An 18275-nucleotide genomic window follows, 5' to 3' on the forward strand; every position below is an offset into this window, starting at 1 on the left:
ATATTGACAATTGAATTACCCTAAATGCCAAATGCGAGACTTGATTTACTATTTAGTGCTACAGTCAAAATCCTAAAGATTTGTAGTAGAACACATATTTGAAAATCCACTAAGACCTTGTTTGATTGTACTTGTATTCACCAATCCACATGTATTGGGGTGAAAAATTAATTAATTTCCTCCTTCAATCCACTCCAACACACATGGGTTAATATGGATACGAGTACAGCCAAACAAGACTAAAAAAGAGTTACAAATATTCAAATCCTAGTATGAGAGTTGAAGTAATATCTAGAATATATTAATATTGTAACTCATTTACCTCATAATCCTCTGAATGTGTTTATTACCTAGAAGGATAATTTGTTTGTTTTGCACAATTTAAAAGTGGTTATATATGTTTGAAGCATATTGTTCATATTTACTCGTACCATAATTTATAGAACTTTCAGCCAATTCCTTGAAGGGCATGGTATTTTGGAACTGCGTACACCATTAGTAATGCACATATTTATGGAAAATGTGGTTATGAGCATATACCGACGTATTCCGCCTTCTCGTATATCTTCTCTGGGACCACGAATTGTTTGCCTGATGGTTTCTGCGGCTAATAAACCGGCTGAAACTGATTTGTTGTGAGAGAAAAACATTCGCCCTATTCGTTTGTGCTTGCTTGGCTGATAAGCCATGGCTAAAAGTATCGTTGGCTGATTTAGTGTGAGAAAAAAATACTATTCGTTGACCGAAAAAATATGGCTTATAAATCAAACAAGCCCAAACAAACAGGGCGATTGTTCGGACTGTTAAGTTTAAGCGAACTTTTACTCCATTATTAACCGCCTTCGTTGATGGGCCTTAGTCGAGCCGGCATCTCGGCCCAAGAGGGTGCCCTTCTGTTTGGCGCCGCCGTCGCGCCGCCGCCAGTGCTGCTCCTCCTAGCGGCGCGGTCGAGCGTCCCGCGCCTCTGCCGGGTCTTGCAGCGCCCCGGCCTTCGACTGGTCTTACAGCTTCCCGGCCTTCGCCTGCTCTTTTCCCTCGGCGGTGTCGACAGTTTCGCGGCCGCCGGCCTTCGCCTGCTCTTTTCCCTCGGCGGTGTCGGCAGTTTCACGGCCGCCGGCCTTCGCCTGCTCCTTTCCCTCGGCCGTGTCGGCAGTTTCGCGACCGCCGGCCTTCGCCCGGGCCTGCTCCTGCCACGGTCGGCGGGCGTGCAGCCAGGGGCCTTCGCCGGCGCCAGGTGCTTTTGCCCAGGCCCGCTTTTGTCGCTAGGGGCCTTCAACACACACCCGCCGCCAGGGGCCTTCGACGCACCCGCCCCCAGGTGCCTTCGGCGCACCCGTGCCCAGGTGCCTTCGCCCGTGCATGCTCCTGCCCGCCAGCCTTCGACGCACTCGCCCCCCGCTCGGTCATGCGCGGCCGCCCTTGGTGCGGCTCCCTGTCGTAGTCGGCCTTCTGCCGCTCGAGGCCTACGCTCGCGGCGCGGAGGCTCGTGTGTTCTTTTAATTTCATATATACTATGTTAATCATGATAGGGAAACAAATCAGAACCACTCGAGTCTGGAGATGTGTTTTACAACAGATTCATCGCACTAAGAGAAGTAAGTTCCCATAACTTTTAATAATGAAAATTACATATCCTCACTGACTACATAAGCGGTTACATTCTCCACCAATATCCACATTGGTAGTAATATAGTTTTGCAAATTTTACCTTGCATTACATTTCTCTATTTATTTTTTTAAGCAATGCTTTTTATATTGTGATAAGGCCATTATATTATTACAGTTACAGGTTTCCCTTTCTCTTTCCCTTTCCCTTTTCCTTTTGCTTTCCCTTTTATCTTTATCATCTAGCACAATACAAGCCAAGAATCTGACCATGGATACAGGATGCTGCATGCAGCATGTTACTGACTTGTCGCTTTGCAGGAAAGCAAATAAAGCAAAAGGAAGGAATGGATACACCAAGTCACCAAGTAATTCAAAAGCTGTATTCTCTACGCATATTAGTTTTGTGGAAATGATATGGCGTATGTTACCTAAAATTGGTACGTATCAAATTAGATTGAGGTATACACATTACATGATAGTCGTGCAAGAGTTCGTTCCATATATGACCTACATCTTTGCTGACCTACACTCATATGTTCTGTTGAAACATCGGTTTCTAACAAGAGTGAGAAGTGGGCGGAGGCCTTCGTCTTAGGTTGGGGTCTCCGCCTAAGATGGGCGGAGGCCGGCCTCCGCCTAAGACGGGCGGAGGTCCCTGAACGCGGCGCACTCCTGTTGGACAAGATCATCCGTCAGAGGCTCCAGGTAGAAGGTCGCTAAACGAGGGATTCAGTAGGCTTTGACAAAGTGGGAGTAAGAAAGGGGCGGAGGCCTTCGACTTTGGCCGAGGCTCCGGACTCTAGCTTTGGCAGAGGCACTGCCTGAAAGAGAGAATGAGGATCAAATACAGGCTCACAAGAACTAGGGTTTCCTTAATTCATTCACCAGCCCCCCGTACAGTTACAAGTGTTCCCTATTTATAGGGCTCAACTGCCACTTTACAGAGTTTACAACAGTGCCCCTCAACTGCTACGGTACATTACAGGAATATTCCAGCCCTAGTATCTAACCTCAGGGGTGTTCTCATCACACCGTCTCGCGATGTCTTCACCTTGGGCCTAAGCCGACGCCCACTAGAGGCCCATCAACTGTCCTCACGTATGCCTTGCTGACTTGATCGTCCCGCACCTTGGTGGGCCTCCGACGCCTCGGGGAACACCTTCGCCATGATCACTGCACTAGGCATCCGTTGTCCTGGGGAGAGCCTCCGCCGTCCCAGGGAGAAACTCATCGTCATCCTTGTACTAGTCCTCCGCCATCTTGGGGAGAGCCTCTGCCATCTCAGGGAGAACCTCCGCCATTATCCTTGCGCTAGGCCTCCGCCGTCTTGGGGAGAGCCTCCGCCGTTTTAGGGACAGCCTCCGCCATTATTCCTTCATCAGGCCTCTTCGAGGGGGAGTTGGCCCATACTCCGTATGGGCTCCCCCAACAGTAGCCCCTCAGCTGCTAGGTTATGGACGGTATTACATGACCAGTAGATGTTCATACAAGAAGAGGCACTATACAACCTAGATCTTGGTTGCGAGGATTGCCCTCCGCAACCCGTTCATGCACGCCTCGCTAAAAACTCATCCCAAAAACCCTATGGGAAAAAAGGGCATGGAGAAAAGAGTACACGCATGACTCTAACCTATACATGCACTAATTCCTTAGGCTTTTAGCTCTGGGTGCCTTTATCTTCTAGATTTCTTCATCTATGGCCTTCGGCTCCTTCTGCTGCTTCTATAGCATGGTTCATCGGCTTCGCTTAGTGCTTTGGTCTTCATTTCTGGGACCTTCACGATGCGTAGGTCTGTATCCTTGAGGCCTTTGCTTCTGATGTCTTTTTGGCGCGCAGGTGTGTCTCCATGGCCTGATGTATGGGACTTCGTCTCCATGTCTTCTCGGTGCAGGGGTCTTCAATCGCCTTTGGGTCTTCCGCCTCTGGTGTCACCTCGGCGTGCGGGTCTCCGCCTCCGAGGCCTTCCTAGGTCTTCATCTCTGGGGTCTTCGCCTCTAGTGCCTTCATGATGCGCAGGTCTTTGCTTCCAAGGCCTTCGCAGGTGTTCATCTCCGAGGTCTTCACCTCCGAGTCTGGTATCGTCTTGGCGTGCTGGCCTCCGTAGGCCTTCGACTTTTCTTCGGGCGGAGGTCTTCATCTTCGGTCCTTCTTTGGGCGGAGGTCTTCGTCTTTTCTTCGGGCGGAGGTCTTCATCTCCGATGCTTCTTTGGGTGGAGGTCTTCGTCTTTTCTTTAGGCGGAGGTCTTCATCTCCGATCCTTCTTTGGGTGGAGGTCTTCGTCTTTTCTTCAGGCGGAGGTCTTCATCTCCGATCCTTCTTCAGGCGGAGGTCTTCGTCTTTTCTTCAGGCGGAGGTCTTCGTCTCCGATCCTTCTTTGGGTGGAGGTCTTCAAATAAATCTTCGCTCACGAGCGCCAGACAAAAGACCTCACGCTCCTGAGTGGTTGGTCCTCCGGTGCACTCCCCTAGCCCCTCTTGGCTGGCGTTTGTGGCCGAGTTTTTAGCCACGATTAGTGTAGTCGACGTAGGCGTAGTAGTCGAGGTAGAAGGTTGTTGTGAGACCTTCAAACCGTTGCTCACGAGCACCAGGCAAAAAGACTTGATGCCCCGGAGAAGCTGGTCCTCCGCGTGCTTCCCTAGCCCCTTTTGGCTAGTGCTCGTGACCAGGTCCTTAGTGACGCTTGGTGTAGGCGACGCAGTTGTAGTAGTGGAATTAGGTGTTCAGAAGCAAGTTTGCCGATGTAGACGTCGATGAAGGTGTTGTAGAACTTGGTGTCGAAGGTGTCGACGGCGGTTCTTGAGCCATATTGCAAAAGTTTTTTGACAGAGGCGATGTTGTTGTACACGATGAAGGTGTCGATGAAGCCCCTCATGCCGTCGCGTTGGCGGAGGCTAGTTATCATGGTTTTGCCGAAGGTCCTCCTGCAAAGCTGCTTGGCAAAGGCCCTCCTAAGAAAAAGGTGTTTTGGCGAAGGCGATGTTGGTGAAGTTACCGAAGATGGTAGCGGAGCCCCTCATGCCGAAGAGCTTGGCGAAGGCGCTGCCGACATAGACGCCGACGCCGCGTGTCGAAGGCCGGAGAAGTCGTAAAAATGCAACTGAGTTGATCTCCTGCATTTTTGGGGACTTAGGTTGAGCATTATAGCTTCGTCGAATATCGGCTTGCTTTGCAAGTCTTTCGACACCCGGAAAAGCACTGGCTTTCCCACTAGTTGCAAAAGATGGTTAGTCATTTATATGGTATGTGAAGGTAGCACGAGAGCCTTAGCTTCGTGACCTGGTGCCCGTGTTGGTTCAGGACTTCTTCCAGGATTTGATGCATAGAGTCACAAGACCCGTGCATTCTCGGCACGACAGCATTAGCTTCGTGACCTGATGCCCGTGTTGTTTCGGGACTTCTTCCAGGATTTTGATGCATAGAGTCATGGCGTCCGTGTATTCTCGGCACGACAGCCTTAGCTTCGTGACCTGGTGCCCGTGTTGTTTTGGGACTTCTTCTAGGATTTTGATGCATAGAGTCATGGCGCACGTGTATTCTTGGGACTTCTTCTGGTTGGCCCGGGCCATGCATTGCAATGTACTTACGCAATATATGTATGCGATGATGAGAATGATAGCATTTGCGCAAAAATATTTAAAAGGTGTAAAGTTATTATGCATCCTACAAAAATAATGGTAAAGTTTGAATAAAAGATAAGCTCTGCATTATATGAGAGGGTTATAGTTCAGATAGCTTGCGAAGGCTGCCATTTGAGGACCTGCACGGGTATGGATGTAACTAGTATTGAATATATAAGTAATCAGTTCTCTACGAAGGTTAGACAAAATAGCATTGGGTTGATGCATATTAATATATTATAAATACTTTAAGGAAGAAATTGAACAAGCCACCTGCAAAAATGAGGGAAAATGTTAGCGTTAGAGGGCTCAAAGGTTTAGTCACTGCCGAAGGTGTAATGCTGATGGAAACCAACTAACTGACGAAGGCCACTGACTGATAGAGTTTGCTCACTGTCGAAGGCCTATGACTGATGTAGGCTGCCTAAAACCAATAATATGTGAAGTCCACTGATTGATGAACGAAGACCATGACTGACGGAGGCTCAAACTGACGAAGGCCAAAGGCTGGCGAAGGTTATTGACTAGTGAAGGCCAATACGTGTCGAAGGCTGTGGAGAACCAAGGATAAGGTGCACTGACATATAATGAAGACCAATAATCGGCGGAGGTTGTTGGCTGTCGAATACCACTTACTGGAGAAGGCCATTTATAGATGAATATTCACTGACTGATAGAGGATCACTGAGTTATCTGATAAGTGTTGAATATTCCATGAGAACCACTGACTGACTGATTCAAAGAGTTGTTGGACACATATGTGACGAAGGTTGATCACTTAATGAGAACCATTGCCTGATGTAGAGTACTGATTGATTTGGTTTGAGGAGGTGAAAACACGCATATAAGGAATGAAAATATATTCTAAGGGTGTTAGCTTGGGACTATAAGAGATACTTACAGTGCTGGTGCCCTGCATGTTAGTGAGAAAGAGATTCGACAAAAGTTGAAAATTATTTTAAGTTTAGCCGGATCAGGGCCAAGCATGTATATCCGGGTCAGGTCCATGCTTTTGATGTGGCGAAGGCCATGACAACTTTCTTAGTCACATCGGTGACAAGTTGTACGCGAAGGTTTTTTCCTTGAGAGGCAAGGTTAGATCAAGAACATGTTAAAATAAATCGCAAGGGCGAAATTTGTTATGCATTATAAGCTGGTGAAAAGCATTCTCTTATGCTAGTTTGATACCTTTGTTGTGCTAGATCAAGAATTGAAAACTGCAAAAGGTCAAGCAACCTAAACCATGGTCGGAGGTTAGCTTATAAATAGATGAAATGTTCACTTTGGACGAAGGTGGAGCATTTGGAAAACTCTGTGGCCTTCGCCACGAGGTTATAACAAATATAAAAAATGGAATGATCATTTAATTTAAATTTGCATGCATGCTGGATTATAGTTGTATATATGTACTTCCGTTGTAAGAGCTACAGAAAGCTTTGTTACCTGGGCTTCTTAGTGCGTTTGTTAATAACACGTGGTTATAGCCTTCGCCTGGGCAAAACACCGGAGGGAGCAGTAGGAGAATAAGTTAGCTGCATAGCTTTGCTTGCGAAGATAGACATTTCACTGCTGCCCAAGGTTCAGAAATCCAAAAACCCAAATTGAATCCAAATATCCAAGTCTGAAGCTCTAGCCTTCGGAAGATGTGAGAAACTAAAGATATGATAGTGCCTTTTCCAGGATTAATTTATGACCTGCACACATTACGTACAAGAAACTACATGGTCTTCTTGGTTAGCATGCAGTGTGTAAAGAAGGTGCTCTCAGCGGAGGTTCTAAGCTCAAGTGTGAAATTATTTAACTTGTAGAATTCTGTGAGTCAAACTTAGTGGCTTTAGCTTTCTCAACTAATTAACATACCACACAAAAGAAATGAAGCTAAATGGTTTTTTGAATCTGAGGAGATAAAAGCTTTGCTAAAAAAATAACATGATGCTCTATGGATTACTTATCTTGGGCCTTCTTTTTTTGTTGTTGTGTAGGCCTCCGCAGCCTGGGTGGTCCAGGTGCAGAGTGGCTTCATGGGCGGAGGCTTTTTCCTTCGTTTCGAGTGGACTTTCACACTTGTGCCTGGTCGTTGCGGTCGCTGGCAGCCTGCGCTTTTATGTAGTGCGGCCTTCACGTGTATGAGGCCGGCGGAGCTCTGCGCGTTGGGCCTTCGGCTGACCATCGCTGGAGCTCTAGACGCGACGAGTCGAAGACGTTCTTCCATGGCTTGCTTGCAGGGAGTGCAGGTCGTGCGTCTTAGCCTTCGCTGCTTGGTGGCTCCTGGCAGCTGGTGCCGGCGGAGCGAGGATCAGATCGTGGCCGGAGTTGTTCCGGAGTCGCGGCGAAGGGCGCAGCCTCCGCGCGGGCGGCAGGACGATCGCGAGGACCGTCGGCAGTCGATGCCGGTGGAGTGAGCATGGCTGGAGTTGACTTGCTCTGGAATTGCAACAAAGGATGCAGCCTCCGCACTGGCACGGTGAGCGCTAGGCCGGAGGACGGCCGCCATCTCTTGTTCGCAAGTCGCGGCGAAGGATGAACTATCCGCGTGTGCACGGTTTGTGTGGAGTCTAGGAGCAGAGGTTCGTGGCGGAGGCTTTTCCTTTCTGCGTTTGTCCAGCCTTCGACCAATGCAGTGTCACGGACCTGGCCTCCGCATATTTTTCGAAAGATCACGGTACCTGCGCACGCATAGATCAAAAAATCTTGCAAGGTTCTTGTTAGCATGTGGGTATACCACCCCGGCGGCCGATGAAGTGAGCGACAGATCAGGGCCGGAGTTGTCCGGGGGTCGCGGCGAAGGACGTAGAGCCTCCGCGCGGGCACGGTCGGCGCAGGGCCGCGCCGAAGGATGACCGCCACCATCCCAGCATCAGCCGGTGCGGGTGGAGTGAGCGGCGGGTCGTGGCTGGATCGTAGTCGCCGTGAAGGATGCAGCCTCCGCATGGGCACGGGCACGGTCGGCGCTAGGCTGAAGGATAGTGCTGGGCCTTTGGGTTGGTGAAGATTGCTGGTACAGAGATTGCTGCAGGCTTTGGCACCTTGCAGCTTGCCCGCTCGATGCATGAGCTGGACCCTTGGACGGCTAGCAGCTACACAGTGGTGCCAGGCCTTCGTACACTGGTCCCTGCGTTGCCTGCACGTTGGGCCGCGGGTGTTGTGGATGACAGTCCTGAAGCGGTGTCCGTCGTGCGGTGCTATTTTGTTGTGCAGACGACTTTGACATCAGATGACGCGGCGCTAGCCTCTATATATGTGCTTGCGTTCTAGCCGGAGGCCTCGCCGAGGACAACGGCCGTGTGGTGTTGCTGCAGGGCGGCTCGGCGTGTCCAAGGCGCTTCCTTGGCGTTGCTCCGGGACGGGAGAGAGAACACAGATGATTCCTGCATTTGCTCAATCCAAAAAAAAAACTTGCGTTCCTGCTGGTTAGCTTAGCACAGAGAAGTAATCTCTCATGCGGAGGTCGAGACTAGTACATGTTTGTTAAGAAAACTGTCGAAGGCTTAAAATTTAACAGCAAAGAAAACTCATAGATGTGCGCGTGTGTCCGGTTGCTATTAGCGCACGAAGGAGGTGTTGTGAACTCACCTTGGTGCAATTTTGTGAAAAAAAAGAACCGATAACTTATCTCGGCCTTCGTGCGAAGCTTAGTTAGATGGCGGTGGTAACTTGCAACAGGCAGAGCCTTCGCGGGCGCCAGGTGGTCGCGGTACACATTGTGCATCTGAATGGGCACCCAGTCACGGGAGTTCTGCATGGCTTGCTGGCCTGTGTGTTCGACGTCGGAGGTCGGAAGCCCTGCATTTGCTCAACCAAAAGACTTGCGCACCTGACGGTTACTGTAGCTCCGGAGCTGACACCAGAGCAATGCTTGAGCTTTGGACGTTGCTTGTTGGAGCTTTTCCTAGGAAGCTTGCCTACAACAATTCTGCTGCTTTGCTATCATAGACAAAGGTTAGTGAATCATTGCACAATAATTACTTGGACGGCCAGATCGGGGTATGTATTCGTGACTTATCTGAACTGCAGTAGGCTGAAGCCTTTGTGCGAGGGCTGTACACCACGAGGCTGTCGAAGGCTATCAGATGGAGGCCGAAGGCTTGGTGCGAAGGCTCGACATCCGGAGGTCTTTCGGGGATTTTTTAAGTTGGCGACTGAACAAAGTTCCAACTCTCAACTCAGAGAAAAGTTTTCGATGGTTCCAACTCGTAACTCTTGAAATATTTCGTGCCGAGCACGGTGGGCGCCACTGTTGAAACATCGGTTTCTAACAAGAGTGAGAAGTGGGCGGAGGCCTTCGTCTTAGGTTGGGGTCTCCGCCTAAGATGGGCGGAGGCCGGCCTCCGCCTAAGACGGACGGAGGTCCCTGAACGCGGCGCACTCCTGTCGGACAAGATCATCCGTCAGAGGCTCCGAGTAGAAGGTTGCTAAACGAGGGATTCGGTAGGCTTTGGCAAAGTGGGAGTAAGAAAGGGGCGGAGGCCTTCGACTTTGGCCGAGGCTCCGGACTCTAGCTTTGGCAGAGGCACTGCCTGAAAGAGAGAATGAGGATCAAATACAGACTCACAAGAACTAGGATTTCCTTAATTCATTCACCAGCCCCCCGTACAGTTACAAGTGTTCCCTATTTATAGGGCTCAACTACCACTTTACAGAGTTTACAACAGTGCCCATCAACTGCTACGGTACATTACAGGAATATTTCAGCCCTAGTATCTAACCTCAGGGGTGTTCTCATCACACCGTCTCGCGATGTCTTCACCTTGGGCCTAAGCCGACGCCCACTGGAGGCCCATCAACTGTCCTCACGTATGCCTTGCTGACTTGATCGTCCCGCACCTTGGTGGGCCTCCGACGCCTCGGGGAACACCTTCGCCATGATCACTGCACTAGGCATCCGCTGTCCCGGGGAGAGCCTCCGCCGTCCCAGGGAGAAACTCATCGTCATCCTTGTATTAGTCATCCGCCATCTTGGGGAGAGCCTCTGCCATCTCAGGAAGAACCTCCGCCATTATCCTTGCGCTAGGCCTTCGCCGTCTTGGGGAGAGCCTCCGCTGTTTTGGATAGATCATCCGCCGTTTTAGTGACAGCCTCCGCCATTATTCCTTCATCAGGCCTCTTGGAGGGGGAGTTGGCCCATACTCCGTATGGGCTCCCCCAACATGTTCAATACTAGTGTTATAAATAGCAAGCTGTAGCAATACTAGCGGTGTTGGAGAGTTAACGATACGACCACTACAAAAGAAAGAGTGGACTAGTGATGCTATTATCGGTCTGAGAAAGTTATTATTTCTAAATTCTATGGCCTGTTGTTTAAAATACTGTTCAATACGTATGTCTGTGCACATTTGATCATGAATTCAACTTCTAAGATATTTTTTTGTGATTTTTATTTATGGGCATGCTTGTCTTTTATTGTAGAAGAAGATCTGTTGATGTTATTTTTCTTTCTTTTGGGGTGAATTTGTTGATGTTATTTTTCATGTGACCAATTGAAACAATTATTTTAACATAAAAGGAAAATAAATTAGTAAAATTTAGTTGATCATTTATGTGAAAAAATTATATTGGCCAGTTACATAAAAAACCAAGAGTAGGAAAGAAAGATTAGAGAATCTTCAAAAGTATGGTAAAATCACTCCCAATCTTGATTTTTTGACAAGATGAAAAACTATTCTCGAACAACTTTCTATCCGAAACCTCAATCTATGTGTGCTTGGAAAAATAGAGGCATCCACGCGCAAAGATACCTTGGAGATGCATCTAATCCTTGGATTGCTCTGCTTTTTTACCTTAACCTCTTTGTGATTGTTATTAAGCTGCATGAGAAAGCAAGTGATGCTGCAAGCAAAGAATCTGACAAGTGATGACTATGCTTTGCAGAAAAGCAAATAAAGCAAACAGAGGAAGCAAGGAACGAAAACACACCTTGTAATGCATACGCTGCACCTGCACTCATTCTAGTGACGCTTCTTCTACTATACACACCAACCCATTTGTAAGCATGGCATAACTAATTCCAGATAGGCAGCACATGCATATGCTCTGTCCCAGAGCGAGCCTGTTTTCTCGTCGTGATCCAGGTAATTTACTAGTAAATTCTGTCTTCTTCTCCCATGCAAGTTCATGTGGTTAATTATAGTCATTACGTGTTTTTGCTAAGCTTTGAACGCGAGGGAGATCAGGATTATAAAGGAATGCATGTTGTTGTCCAGCTTGAACTAGTACTCTGCATATCCAGGATTAATGTTAGTTTACTATTTCTGTCTGCTTCTCCATGCAAGTTCATCTATCTATCTATCCAGGACTGCTTACTTTGTATGAGTACTACTAGTATCACGCAGAACTTTGTTGATTAAATTGCAACTTTGATCTATCAACACGGGCCAAAGCTGAATATATACTGTCTGCAGGAGATATCGATTTGCTGGAGTGAAGTCTGGAGGAGGAAATCTGGTGCTTCGATGCTGCTATGCATACATTTCTGACGTCAAAATCTAGAGCTGCAGATTCAGATGGAGCTCCTGGCCTAGCTTGTAGAGCTAGTTAGCCCAAGAGGCAGGCGACAGACCAATTCATCATGCCAACAGAGGTAAATCAATAAGTGACTACTACTCCACGTACATACTGGTGTCTTAATTTGCACCGATTAAATTCCTCTGTTTTTTGGGCAATTAGTTTTTGCATAGGTCATGTTCAGTTTTGACCAAAAATAAAATCTATTGATTTTAATTTTTCATGTGACAAATATCAACAGTTATATTTATATATTGTTTCTGAAAAGGATTTAACTGCAGCACGAGGTCTGAAAACGGTTTTGCTTTCTGCTGCACTGCAAAATTAAACACACATAGTCCACTATGCATCTCAAATTATAAGACATATCTTTTCTACAACCTTGATTCAAGATACGGGGTTGTATATAATATAATACACCAGGCCCCTTAGTAGTAACATACAGAACAGTATACTGTATACGCCAGCTTTGTCAAATTAATTCGTAGTATTTATTGCAGACAATCGAAGAGATGTAGCGGATACCATAGATGGCGCAGCAGAGCAGATCATTCATCTTTTGGAAGCTGCGGACAATCAAAGAGATGTAATATACTGCCATATATGGGTTTGGAGCGTCTGCCGTACTCAAAGCTGTCGTAAAAAGACTAAGACCATCATCTGGGTTGGCTGACACGGGGACGGCAAGGGACTTGGGAAAGATCATCCACGTCGATGTCTCACGGTGGCAGAGCAAGAGAGCCCTACAGAAGGTGATTGCAGAGGAGCTTGAGCTACCCCCGCAGGTGATGGCACTCTTTGACCAGCATGATGAGGAGGAGGATTTTGATGGGGTGGAGCAGAGCGATAGAACTGTGATTCAGAGCAGCGATCATGAATGAACTTATGGCTCGCAGATTCCTTGTGGTTTTTCACAACGGGAGTGGCAGCTACATCGATCTGTGGGAGGCCGGTGTCCCTGTAATGGGGCAATTGGGCAGGAGGGTGCTGTGGACATCCCGAGGCAGGTTCTGGCATCATGCCAAAGATGGGCGTGAAGACCCCTTTGAGTTGAATAATGTGGAGTCAGCTAAATGGAGCAATGCAGCTATATCCGTTATTCCATCACCAATTTTGGAGGGAGATAATTTTGCTACGCTTCAAGTGGTTAGGCACGCTCTATATGCAGAGGCCGAGGAGGTTGCTAAGTACACAGGTGTCCCTGAACCTGACATGAGCCCAAAAATTGTCATTGAATGCATCTTGTATAGGGCACTGAAACACAATCTGAGCATCAACTGGGAGTCCCATGGCTCTAACTATTGGGTATGTGATGGGATTATACAGGAAGGCACTGATGGCGGTAGGTCGGCATGGGAGATCAGCGATGCTTTGCAGAGGAACATGAGCCTGGACTTTTGTAGTGTGTGTACTGAAGTAATCTGTCGAGCGCTGAGTGGTGAACAGAAGAGGTGTATCAAACGCTGGGTTTCTGTTATCAACCAGAATTCCACGGAAGTCCAATTGACATCTCAGGCAACATCCTTCTTCTGTACAACAAGTGGACCATCAGTTGATCACAACAGAACCCGGCGGGTTGTAGAAGCAGGCATGTTTGAGCATTCAGATAGGACGACCAATCTGCGTGTGATTCATCTCTCCCACTGCACCTTCAGTTTTTCATCTCCTCCCTTCGCGAGTTGCAGCAACCTAAGATTCCTCCTGCTTGACCACTGCAAAAACAATGACGCACAAGAACTTGGTGAAGAAAAGGAATGCCATCATCATAACAACTGTAGCCAACAAGATGGCAGAGCATGCTTCCGGAATCTATGGGTGCTAGAGTTGAGTTTTACAGACTGGTACTGGCTGCTATCGAAAGACATGTTGGATCTGATGGTTGACCTCAGGGAGTTGAATGTGAAAGGAGCTGGTAACCAGAGCATGATGCATCTACATCGTTGCAGTGGTGCCGGAAGCAACAGTCGCAGTTTAATCAAGCTTCGAGTGGTGGCTGATGATTCAAATAAGGCTGCTCCGGACAATGATGATGGTTCTAGTGGTGATAGAAATCAACAAGTATCTCCAGCAGTGGTAGCATCATCGTTTTTCCCAGACCTGTCAAGTTGGCACATCCTCAAGACAGTCATCCTTGATGGTTGTAGTAACCTGGAGCAAATTGACTGCAACGCCCTACCCCCGTCACTAGAGTCATTTACTTTGATCAGCAGTGTCACTGCCAGTAGTAAGATAAAGAGGATCTCCTTACAGGGGTGCGCCAAATTGAAGAGCCTATTATTGAGAGGGTTGTTTGATAGCCTTGTGCAGCTGGACATGTCTGGTACAGCAATTAGAACCCTTGACCTTAGTGCAACGCAAGCCTGGGGCCTCAGGCGACTCTTCTTGTTAGGATGTGAGAAGCTGTGCGCGATATTATGGCCACAGGAGGCAACCAAGGAGATATTGTTGGAGATTTTGCGCAGTGACACCACCATTACCACCTATGCAGCATGGGACAGGGAAGAAGGAAAGTCCAACAAGCAGCAAGAGGCTACTGCTAGTGACGGTTCAAGTATTAGTATAGGGTCATCATCATTAGCAATGGTGTGTGGCAAGGACCGAACAATCATCGACTCGGATTCATATATTTCCATAAGGGATCCAATGCTTTTTCGTTCACTTGAGAGCTTGAGACATGGAAAATGGTTGCACGTGGAGATTTCATCTACTGGACAAGGTCACAAAGGTATCGGTCAAGGAATTAATACTAGCGGTGGTTGTGGCAGCGCTGCTGTAAATGTGCACAAGCCAGGTGGAAGCTTGTATGCTGATGACATCATCATCATTTCCACATCTAATGGCAGCAGCTCGCAAGCTGATGATGATGCCATTAGAGATGTCTTTAAGGCCGCCTTAGTGATGAGGAGGAGCAAGTGGTTATGGGGTTGCCCGCCTATTCCTGAGGATTCTGATTGGGCTCACTGCTACATTAGCATACAAGATGAGCTACAGACCGAACAGTTAATAAATAGAGCCACAACTCTACCAGCACTTGTGAGCAGGGATGCTAAGACCTTGCACTTGCATGATAGCCTGTTCATCACATGTCTCCCAGGGTCTGCACCTACTGCTGCTGAAGCAAATTTGAATTGGAATGAACTAGAATGGTGTCGACTCGAGAGATGCCCCAACTTGGAAGGCGTTGTTTTCACTACACCATCACTAAGCCGGACAGGATACATTATTTTCTATTGTCTGGAGACATTCTGGGCATCCCACCTCCAAAGGACTGGAGCACATCCGGGTTTCGTCCTGGAGAAAGTTCCTTTGGGCCCGTTCGTTTCAAGGGGAACTGTGGCCTGGAATCATTCCTACCCGGTTTGCTTGCATAATTTGTATAAGTTTTGATCACCTGGATTGATTCCAGGAGGAATAATGAGTAACTGAACAAGGCCTTGAGGATCTTTCATTCTTACACCTGGATTACTGCCCCAGGCTGGTACACGTACTCCCCTTGTACACAGAAAATACCAACGGATGCCGTAGCTTGGAAACCCTTGAGATCGTGTGTTGCGGGGACCTCAGGGAGGTCTTCCCATCTGATTCAATAATTATTGTTGCTACACTGCTACTAAATGATGAGAACCATGATGAGTATTGCATTTTATCTTTCGTTTCATTGGAGCAAATCTATGGATATGGCTTATATATAGTATTTAGCAACTGATACTACTATTTTGCATGTTACTTATTTTGCATTGGAGGCACCAGTGCATCATATATATTTTGTTCTACTTTCTTGGAGGGATAGTATGCTTGGCTGTCTTTTCGCCCTTTGCAGACATATAAACAGACAAGTGAAAGTAGGGTCTCAAATCCCTTGCTGTGGGTGTTGTCTTTTCGCTCTTTGCAGACACGCAAACAGACATGTAAATTCTCAGTTGCTGCCACCAATCACGGACGCTCGCTTGTCACTTGTGTGTGTGTTAGAGACCACGACGTCCCACTAAATTTGGCTTGTGTTTTATGAGCAAGGGCACAGTAGGTGATCACAAGATTCGGGGTCTTGATGCTACAAGGGCCATTCTAACCCCTCATGGCATCGGTGCCCAAGTTTTCCAGATGAAGATATTCTGCAATTGCAGACGCTATCACCTCTCAGAAACCCCTTGATTTCCGTTGAAACCAGTTCTCGGTCAAACTCTGCCTATTCTCCCAACTTGTACAGTAACTTGTTCAAAAAAAACCTTGTGCAGTAACTGAAGCTCTGAGAAAAGCCAGAATGAACGAACTTCAGGTTTCAGTCTGAATCGGCAGCTCTGCTGCTGCACCGTATCACGTCAGTTCTTTTTCATTGCAACCATAACCAACGCCCCTCGAGGACAAACCCTGTGGCCGTGAGTTTTATTTAGGCCTGCCATTCCCAGACCTCCGAGGTCTTTCTTGTCTGACGAGAAACAGGAGCAGGCCAAGCGACCATGCATTCCCCTCTGACGTAAGAGTAGTCCTTCCGGCCCAAAGGAATCCATAGATTGCTTCATTTCTCGTGTGAATTGGAATGGCAGCCGTGAGCACAATTTGACCCAAATTGATTTGTTATCCTCCATGTGTTAAAAAAAATCAAAACAAGCACAAAATCCAAAGTCTACGGTATGTGATTGTGTTGTTTCTTGCGAACGGACGCTAGACCGAGTGGTCAAGCTGTCTCAGGTAAAAAAGACCATCGCCCGTCCTCGTGTTCAAAGCCCAGGCCTAAGGACCGGCCAAACTCACATGGACGACGGTGCCGCTGTGTAAGGACGGGGCTAGGGATTCAGAGGTTTGCTCCGCCTGCGTGAGAGGTCTTTCTACCTTAAGCACAATGCTCGAGGCTATCTTCCCTCGCAGACCGAGTTTTTTTTTATTATGTTGTTTCTTATTTGAACACCAATTATGCAGGCGTCCACCTGGGAACTGGGATCGATCATCTATCAGCATCCAGTGCGAGATAACCTTGTTGCTAGGGATTTGTTTTTCTTTTTTTTTTTTGAAAAAAAAGATTCGTGCTCAATCAATATGCTGACGCCAATAAAGTTTACACACCATCTAGGGTTAACACGTTCGAGGCCACACACGGCCTAGCATGCAGCGGAGATAGGTCAAGATAGCAAGGCCGACCAACAGGACGGCCACACAAACCTGACGCATGATCTTTGCCCAAAAAGCTCATGAACACCTCCCGGAAAAGACACGTCGAGGAGGGACACAACGAGGTTGTTCTAGGGTCGGCAAGACCACCTAGAATGCCAAAGAACCTCATTAAGAGATGCGTTGAACAACAAGGGGTCGGGAGTGTAAAGGGTAGAAGAAGAGGGAAGTAGATTGATTTTTGATCAATTGTGTAATTTGATACCTCAATCAGTCGTGCTCCTCCAATATATATAGAGGAGATGGTCTTATCCCACTAGAAAATATTTCTAAGATCCAATGTATATAGAGGGAATGGTCTTATCCTAGTAGAAAATATTTCCAAGACGTAATTTTCAAGTTTCCCCCAAGATCAGAGGAGTTTGGATCGGAATCTAGTAAACTGGACTCATGCACAGGGGACATTAGAACTTACGACTCATCCCTCGTGGCATATGTCGGAGCTTCCGACACATGTCGCAACTTCCAACAAGGGAGGGACCATCGAAAACACACGTAAGAACTTCCAACATGAGGCTACCAATAAAGTGGCAGAGTTTTGAGCACTTCGAAACTTCCGACACTTCTGAGAACCCAACAAATGCCCAAGTCCAAATCCAACCTCCTCTGACCCTTTTTGCTGACAACATATGTCCCCTGTTTTTTAAGATGAAGCTCATGCGAGCTTTTAAAACACATGGCCACAAGCAACAATGTCAAGCCATCGACTTTGTTCTAAAAGCGATGCATGTATCGGTCATATTTGTTCTAAATGCGATATTGTATATTGGCCATTGTTTGGACAACACTTAGGTTTCTTGCCAAACACTACTTTTTCATGTACCTCCCATTAATAGCTCTTGGGAGACAATCACCGTGCAGCGTCTCTAGTATATATAAATTTCTAAATAACACTTTTATTACCTTGTATGGAACTTCCCAATTTAGAGACCCACTACTACAGAAAAATTATGCGAGGCGTTTTGAAAATGGCATCAGAGGCGGGCGAGCATTTGAACCGCCTCGGATAATGCCTGGGATTAACTGAGGCGGTCATTTTTATTAACCGAGGCAGTCACAATCGACTGCCTCGCAAAATCAATTTACGGAGGCGGTCCTAAAATCTATTAACACAGGTGGATCTTATAAGAGGCCCGCCTCCAAAAATACCCCTATTTTTGGAGGCGGACCTCCTAACATGCCCGCCTCGAGAAAAAGGCCAAGGCCCAAACAGGCCCAGACCGAGGCCTGATAGCTGGAACAAGTATAAATAGAGGATTAGGGTTTCTCATTCACTTGTCTCTCTCTCTCCCCACTCGCGTAGTCGCGACTCCCCGAGCGCCCCCTCCCTATCTCATGGTCGTGACTCCCCCGAGAGAGCCCCCTCCCTAGGCACCCCTACC

General features: G+C 47.5%; 1 pseudogene; it reads left to right on the forward strand.

Annotated features, from left to right (window-relative positions):
- Positions 1-848: 848 nt before the first annotated feature.
- Positions 849-15142, forward strand: LOC136524696 (uncharacterized; annotated as a pseudogene).
- The last annotated feature ends 3133 nt before the right edge of the window (positions 15143-18275 follow it).

The sequence above is a fragment of the Miscanthus floridulus genome, chromosome 18 (assembly GCF_019320115.1).
Source record: "Miscanthus floridulus cultivar M001 chromosome 18, ASM1932011v1, whole genome shotgun sequence".
Taxonomy (NCBI): Eukaryota; Viridiplantae; Streptophyta; class Magnoliopsida; order Poales; family Poaceae; genus Miscanthus; species Miscanthus floridulus.